Source organism: Symphalangus syndactylus, chromosome 14 (assembly GCF_028878055.3).
Source record: "Symphalangus syndactylus isolate Jambi chromosome 14, NHGRI_mSymSyn1-v2.1_pri, whole genome shotgun sequence".
In the NCBI taxonomy this organism is placed as follows: Eukaryota; Metazoa; Chordata; class Mammalia; order Primates; family Hylobatidae; genus Symphalangus; species Symphalangus syndactylus.
In genome coordinates this window covers 69,195,345-69,204,423 of record NC_072436.2, presented here as the reverse complement: position 1 = coordinate 69,204,423, position 9,079 = coordinate 69,195,345, and positions in this window count along the sequence as shown.

Genomic DNA, 9,079 nt, shown 5'->3' with positions numbered 1-9,079 from the left:
TCTGAGTCCCTTAATTGAAGGAATTCATCAAGTGTCCAACACTTTGAATAAAAAGGGCCCACACCAGTAATAAGTAACACTTGTTAAATTTTAACTGTGTGCCAGGTATCACTTTAAGAACTTAACATGTATTAACCCCATTTAATTTTCAAAACAACAGTGTGAGTGCTGCTATTATTCCCATTTTACAAATGGATAAACTGAGGCAGATCATTCAGCTAGTAAGTGGTGGTGTTCTGTGTTCCTGCAGAAGAGGAATGCACTCAGATGTCTAACCTGATGACACTACACAAGTACCAAGAAGGCACGAAGAGATGTATTGTACACATCATGAGATTTTCCATGCTTCAGGCTTCCAAGCAGGTCAGCAAATGAGAGAGGCAGGAGGGGTGGCTGGTTTGGGGTTTAATTGTGGCTAGCAGGTAGGGCTGGGGTAAGGGTGTTCATTAACAGGTTAGGGCTTGCAAGATTTGAACTTCCCAAACGAGGGTGCACTTTTTTTTTACTGACTTGCCTACATGTAGGGCAAGAGGGTAAGAGGGAGGATGGTGATTAAAAGCTGTCAGCTCGCCGGGTTTGGTGGCCCACACCTGTAATCTCAACACTTTGGGAGGCTGAGGTGTGCGAATCACGTGAGGTCAGGAGTTCGAGATCAGCCTGGCCAACATGGTGAAACCCCATCTTTACTAAAAATACAAAAATTAGCTGGGTGTGGTGGTGCACGCCTGTAATCCCAGTTACTCTGGAGGCTGAGGCAAGAGAATTGCTTGAACTCTGGAGGCAGAGGTTGCGGTGAGCTGAGATCACACCACTGCACTCCAGCCTGGGTGACAGAGCCAGACTCCATCTCAAATAAATAAAAATAAGTAAATAAATAAAAGCTGTCAGCAGTCAAATATTAAAAATGGGGTCTGACTCTTTATTAAAAGCTGCAATTCAAGTCAAAGCACTTGCAAAGCTGTAGGGATAAGGACAAGATCCTAAAAGTTTCCAGAAAGAAATAGGTCACACGCAAACAAGTCAGGAATCAGAGGAAAATCAGACTTTCCATAACTAACACAGGAAGATAGAAAACAGTGGTGCGATACCATCAAAATTCAGAAGGATAATGATTTCTAAGCTAGAAATCTATATCCAGCCATGCTATCAATTCAGTGTGAGGGTGGAATAAAGATATTTTCAGAAAAGCAAAGTCTTAAGAAATCTAATTCTCAGATACCCTTTATCAGGGGCTACTGGAGGATATGCACTACCATATTGTATATTTTGTATATTTTCAACTTTCTGTATATAATGATGTTTGTCATCTTTAAAAATCAGGCTGAGGCAAATGGATCACTTGAGCCCAGGAGACTGAGACTAGCAACATAGCAAAACCTCATCTCTACAAAAAATACAAAACTTAGCCGGTGTGGTGGGCAAGCCTGTAGTCCTGGCTACTGGGGGTGGGGGTGGGGTGGGGCTGAGGTTAGAGGATCTCTTGAGCCTGGGGAGGTGGAGGCTGCAGTGAGCTGTGATGGCGCCGCTGCACTCTAGCCTGGAGGACAGAGTGAGGCCCTGTCTCAAAAAAAAAAAAAAAAAAAAATATATATATATATATATATATATATGGGGAGAAACTGCCCTTCCTGGGGCCAGTCAATTCTTAGAGATGGCAAAGGGCTCAGCAGGAGCCATACATTCTCTGTCTGGCCCACAGACCCCAAGAAGAAATATTCATCTGCTTTAATCAGGCCAGAGCCAGGTATCAGGCAGCTAGAGACCATCCCTATAGCTTAGAGCCTACCCAAATCATTTGAATTTGCCATTCCTAAACCCAGCCTTGCCTTTCCCAAGGAAATCCCAACTAAGGTTCCAGCTTAGGCTTTTTCCTTGTTCCTATCTTGGGCTACCAAGCCAAAACCTGGTGCCTCCTGCTGCGACCCTGTGTGGCATGCAGTGATCCCCTCTCTAAGCCTTGTAAGTATAATAAGCTTTGTTTTCATGAGCCTCTTCTGTGCCTCCTCTTGTGGCTGCACCTGACTGACCATGTCACAAGAACACAAAACCATCATCAAAATTAGAAAGCAAGAAAGAGGAAGACACATAACTAAGGAAAGCAGGAGAGCTAAGAAAAGAGAAGAATGGGGGGTATTTCTCAGCATGACAGTAAATGGGGCAAGACCTGTCCCGCAGGCATAGAGTGCGGGCTGCCTGCAGTGAGATGAGTGCTCCAGCAGTGATGTCTTCCAGAAAAACAGGAACTGATACGTCACCACTTAAAAAAAAATCCATGGCAATACTGACAGGTGATTTCATAGCTGGGAATGAGTTAATGATAAATGCGTGGAAGACTAAGATGGCATTGTCAGTTCAGGAAAAGATAAAAGAAAAGGCACGTAATCATACTACTACTCTTTGTGGCTTAGCTACAAACAATAATAAAAAATACACATACAGCATTTGGTATGTGCTAGGCACTGTTCTAAGCATCTTTCATTTATTTACTCATTTAAACCTCCCAGCAGCTCATTTTACAGATCAGAAATATTTGGCAAAGACGTTAAGTAAAGGTACTTGTCAAATATTACACAGTATATCAATCTCCTGCTGCTGAAACAAATTACCACAAACTTAATAGCTTAAAACAATACAAATTCATTGTCTTATAGTTCTGGAGGCCAAAAAGAGGTTTCTGTGAGCTAAAATCAGAGTGTTGGCAGGCCTGTATTCCTTCTGGAGCTCTAGGGGGAACCCCTTTCCTAGTCATTTCCACCTTCTAGGGACCACATGCATTCCCTGGCCAGTGGCCTCTTCCTCCATCTTCAAAGCCGGCAGCATAGCATCTTCTCGCCCTCTGACTCTGCTTCTGTCCTTACAACTCTCTCTGATTCTGATTCTTCTGCCTTCCTCTAACAGGGACTCTTGTGATTAGATTCGGCCCACTTAGCAATCCAGGATAATCTCTCAATCTCAGAATCCTTAATTTAGTCACATCTTCAAAGTCCCTTTTACCATGTAAGTTAACATATTCATAGGTTCTGGGGATCAGGGTGTGGGCATTTTTGAGGGGACAGTATTCAGTCTGTCAAACACAGCTAGGGGTAGAGGCAAGATTCAAACCTAAGTAACTTATTTCCAGAGTTCTGACTCTTAATCACTATGCTCTGGGGCCTTTATGACAATACTCACATAATCATCATCATCTGAATACCAAATACGGCTATAACGAAGTTTGGGCTATAACCACATTGGGAGGATAGGGATTAGGCTAGGGAGCTCTCTAATGCCACTCACTACATAGCATTTAGTATTTCCTAGGCAAAGAACAGTGCCTAGCACATACCAAATGCTATGTAGTGAGTGGCATTAGAGAGTTAATTCTTCATATTTCACAGCAGAAAGGCAAATGGATAGACTAGACTAGTCTAAAACTAAAAAAAAAAAAAAAATCCAAGAATAAGTATATAAGCGTTTCTTAACATATGAGAAATATATGTCTCAAAAGAAGCAGATAAAAGCAGAAAAGCAGGCCGGGCGCAGTGGCTCACGCCTATAATCCCAGCACTTTGGGAGGCCGTGGTGGTCGGATCACCTGAGGTCAGGAGTTTGAGACCAGCCTGACCAACATGGAGAAACCCCATGTATTTTGTAAAAATACAAAAAATTAGCCAGCATGGTGCCACATGCTTGTAATCTCAGCTACTCGGGAGGCTGAGGTAGGAGAATCACTTGAACCCAGGAGGCAGAAGTTGCAGTGAGCTGAGATAGCACCATTGTACTCCAGCCTGGGCAACAAGAGCGAAACTCCGAAACTCCGTCTAAAAAAAAAAAAGCAGAAAAGCATTGCCTCAAGGGTGGCAGGGGGAACTGGTGATTTTTATCAGCCGTGAAAAACCAATTGATTTTACAAACTGTGTGTAGGTATTTCTTTGATTAAACACATTTCATTAGAAAACCCCAAGGTGTGCATATGGGACTCTGTTTAAGGAGCTTCTGTTTGCAGTGTCCTCCCTGCCAGTCTTCACTGTCATGTTTCCCAGCTCCCTGACCTTCTTTCAGGATCCTGTTTCTTGTCTTTGGCTCTTTGCATGATAGCTGGGTTTGGCTGACTTACCTCAGCCTTAGCACCCTCCCTTGGACATTTGTATTTGGTATTTGTCCTCCAACTGGAAGCTTTGGTATTTGTCCTCCAACTGGAAGACCTGGGACTCTGGGTGTCTAAACCTCTGCTGTCAGAAGCAGGACTAAACAAGGACTTACCTGGCTTTGGTGAGTTCCAGGCATGGCTTGTGGACAAAGCACCTCTTTCGCATGTTTATGTGGTCCAAGCCAGAAGGCAAATATCAGAATCAAAGGCAAAATTATAGTTCATACACTGGGGAGTTAATCTTAGGGGCAACACAGAGAACAGGAGCAAGGTCGTAGAGGCAACATGAGATGAGTGAACAGCAGTGAAGGAATGGAAGTGCCTTCTGAGAACAAGGAGTGGCAGAGGGGACTGAGGCACTGGGTTGGTCCTTGAGAGGGGGTGACAGCAAATGGGCCATCCGAAGGTTTAGGTCCTGGACCTGTCATTCCAAATCCTCCAATAGTTTTTCTAGACTCATGATAGATGGCACTTTTCTGTCCCCTTTGAAGTTAGGCATGGATATGTGATTTTCTTTGGCCAGTAAAATGTAGGAGAAGCATATGTGCTTTGGACAGATTTTTTTTTTTTTTGGAGACTGAGTTTCGCTCTGTTGCCCAGGCTGGTGTGCAGTGGTGCAGTCTCTGCTCATTGCAACCTGTGCCTCCCAGGTTCAAGCGATTCTCCTGCCTCGGCCTCCAGAGTAGCTAGGATAACAGGCGCCTGCCACCACGCCTGGCTAATTTTTGTATTTTTAGTAGAGACGGGGTTTTGCCATGTTGGCCAGGGTGGTCTCCAACTCCTGACCTCAAGTGATCCACCCGCCTTGGCCTCCCAAAGTGTTGGGATTACAGGCGTGAGTCACCACGCCCAGCCTGGACAGGTATTTTAAAAGCCAGTACATCATATTCCACATCTTCTCGTATCACAGTGATCAAGTAGCAGACGTTGAGATGGAGCCTCCATCAGCCTGGGTCTCTTGAGTAACTACTGAGAGAGGCCCCTGCTGAATCACAATGAACATAGAGAAAGAGTGACAAACTTTTGCTGTATTAAGTCTCTGAGACTTTAGGATTGTTTGTCATCACAGCCTGACCTAACCCGTGATGCCTGATATAGGTCCTGAAGTACCAGTCAGTGTTCTGAAAGCAGTGACTTTGCCTTAAGAACTCAATGGGTCAAGTCCAGAAAACCAAGTTCATTCAGAGAATCCAAAGGAGAGGAGCAGTGCCTCAAATGATGGCAAAGTCAAGAGCCAAGAGCTGAGAAGAGCTGGACTGGCATGGGAACAGGTTAGAAGTAAAACTCAGAGAATGCTTGTTAATTCCTAGGGAAGGAAGTGAATTAAAGTGAGTAATACCTGTCTTTATTATTTTCTCAGCTCTGATCCACAGGGCAGTCTGGTAGGTTTGACGGCTCAAGGTCAAGTGGACATGAGGGTGGTGGAAGCATCAGTACTATGCAGTTTGTGGAGCTTCAGGTTGGTAGTACAGGGAGATATAGGCATACAGTGCAGGTGCTCTGATTAGAGAGAAGGAGCAAAGTGTTGAAAACAAACCCTGCGATGATGAGGAACTCTGTAGAGGCACACAGATGCTGATGATAGGTTCCCTTTGAGCCACTGAATAAGATGCTCCATTTGGTCATCACTGTGTGTAGTGGGCAGTATTCAGCTGGACAAGGTTGTAGACTTCTAAGCTGGGAGATGAACTGAAAGTGAGATCAGAAGTCAAATGACTGAGTCCTCTGTAAAGGAAGATCTGATTAATAGACTGTCTCCAGAGGTGCAGATTGGGGCTAATATGAAAAATGTCCTTGTTAGAAAGTTGGGTCAGGAACATTTAAGGAAGCACTGAGTGTTGGACAGGACACATTAATTCCTTACATGTCTCAGGTGTTCCTTCAGTGTGTAGATATCATGTAGCAGTAAGGTGTAGGATGCCATTTTTGATTGTGGCCTTTGGAGACCATATTCAGGGCTAGGTATAACTAGTCAGGAAGCATGGTGGCAGAGCATCAACCTGAACACATGCCCCCTGAGCTTTAGGGAAACAGTGTCTACCTGGCAGTTTTGACTGCCTAGAGTATATGATATTGGAAATTCAGAATAGTAAAAAGGGGCAGCCTGCCTTGTATCAACAGAAGTGCCCTGCACGTGGCAGCTGCTGTAGGCTATGATGAGATGTATGAGATGTATGCCCTACCTCAGGAAACAGTGGCTAAAAGCTAAAATTTCCATTCCCTGGGATAATATTTTGTCTCCACTGGGCTCAGCTTCCATGCAAAATGGGAACAGGGTTGCAGTTAACAGATCTGATGTCCTTCTGAGATGCAGGTATGCCTATAACTTTGATGTAAGCTAAGAGTCTAGAGACTATAAAATGCCATACTGGCTCAGACAAGGTCAAAGCAGGGACAAACAAACCCTACAGCCTCTGGATTATAGAGCTGCTTCCTGGGACCTAACAAATCACTTTACCTTCTGAATGAGTCAATTAGTGGTGCTGTGAGGGTAGAAAAGGAGCAAATGAGCCACTAGTAACATCCAATGCCCCCAAATATGGCTATGAGCTACACTGAGGCCTTGGTAGTCCTGGTAGGAGCTCTTTACAAAGGTCACTGGGGGCTGGCTGAGGAATTGGTGTTATGGTTCGTGAGAAGAGTTTCAGCTTCAGAAAAGGGAGTGTAGCTGCTTGGCTAGATCTCAGGCTGGGCACAAACTCAAGTGGACACTTGTACTAGAGAAGGGAGTGATGACAGGGCAGCCCCTCAGCCTCCCTGTAGGTGGTATGCATCAAAAACCTCTGGCATTGATGTGACAGAGGAACTGATGCTCCAGGTCCCAAGCCATGCTGGTGGGTGGCAGACATGAGTCCTTCAGGAGATGCTCTGGTTAGTGGCTTTCAGCTTGGAGAGGTCAAGACCCTCAGACAGTGTGGGCAGCATGTGACTAATAGGAGCTGGCTCTGGACACACAGCCTCCACGAACAGCTGGATTCACGTGGTCTTCGGGGTCACTGTCCTCTCTCCCTGCCTGCCCCCTACCCCAACATTTCAACTTCAGCAATATTACTTCCTTTCTTCTTCCCAAATGTTTTTTTTTTCTTTTACAGAAAGTGGGTCCAGTCAACCACAAGGCTTTGTTTTGCTGAGTTGAGTATGCAAATACACAAGGACCTGTGGTCCTTCCTCACACAGTGCTTAACGTTGTCTCTAAAGAAACACTGAACAAATACTCTTTAAGCACTGATTTAATGGAACATCAAATCATTGGCTTCCTTGGGTACTTGCATATTCTGATCTGCCCTCTCTATCTGCCCTAAGAACAGGATTCTAAGTATAATTGGAATGCAGAAAAACTCTTCTTGTATTTGAGTCTAGAGCACAGCACCAAACAGATATTTCAATGAAGCAGCAATGTGATGATGCCAGGCAGAGACACGGGAGCCAGGAATGGGGCCATGCAAGAGTATTCAGCCACAGTGAGGCAGGGCAAGACTGGTGTGGCTGAATCATGACAAATCCTCCATGGTACTTGAAATCCCCTCCACTCCACCCATCATGGACTAAATGAAAAAATGTCCCATCCCCCAAGATAGGGGCCCCAGCAGACCTCAAAGGCATAATCTGGCTGATGTTGGCATTGGTTAAGTCAATTAGGATAGAACAGCTGACAGAAAGACATCCAGAGGGAGAGTCCAACAGCTGTTCAAAAGAGAGCCAAGGCTAAGATTGGAGAGGGAAAGTAGTGTCACATCTGAGAGGTGACAAAAGCAAATAAAGCTAGAAGGTTAGGAGCCAGATGAAAGGAAGGTAAGGAATAAAGGCAAACAACAACAACACAAAAGGGAAAGAGGACCTAGCTAGAACTTGTAGAAAGGGTCAAGATAGCCAGGCGGGGCATGGTGGCTCACGCCTGTAATCCCAGCACTTTGGGAGGCTGAAGCGGGCAGATCATGAGGTCAGGAGTTTGAGACCAGCCTGGCCAATATGGTGAAACCCTGTCTCTACTATAAACACAAAAATTAGCCAGGCATGGTGGTACACGCCTGTAGTCCCAGCTACTCTGGAGGCTGAGGCAGAAGAATCGCTTGAACCTGGGAGGCGGAGGTTGCAGTGAGTTGAGATTACACTACTGCACTCCAGCCTGAGCAATAGAGCAAGACTCTATCTCAAAAAAAAAAAAAAAGAGGAAGGCAACCTCAAGATGCTTGAGTAGGCTGGCCAAATTTAAATGCACAGGTTAGGAGGGAACATTATATAACTAAGAATACACATGATACTGTGATAGTTATTTAGTGGTAATGACGATATCAATGACCATTTATTTAAATAATAAGCTTTAAAATACCTTTGATACATTTGGAATCGTTGAGAAAATACAAATATGTACTGGAGATGTTAGATAGCATTAGAGAATTATTGGTAATTTTGTTGGTTGTAATGGTGGTATTGCAGTTAATAGGGAGAATATTCTTTTTTTTTTTTTTTTTTTTTTTTTGAGACGGAGTCTCGCTCTGTCGCCCAGGCTGGAGTGCAGTGGCGCAATCTCGGCTCACTGCAAGCTCCCCCTCCCGGGTTCACGCCATTCTCCTGCCTCAGCCTCTCCGAGTAGCTGGGACTACAGGCGCCCGCCACCACGCCCGGCTAATTTTTTCTATTTTTTAGTAGAGACGGGGTTTCACCGTGGTCTCGATCTCCTGACCTCATGATCCGCCCGCCTCGGCCTCCCAAAGTGCTGGGATTACAAGCGTGAGCCACCGCGCCCGGCCGAGAATCTTCTTAATGTTTTCGAGCTCTAAGAAGATTAACTCATGATAACTGAAATTAACTTTGAAATGGTTTGGTAATACATACTCATATATATACATATATATGAAGTAAATATGACAAAAATTTAACTAGTTTTGGATGCAGGTAATAATTCCATGTACTGTTCTTTTGTTTTTCCTGTTTAAATATTTTTCTTAA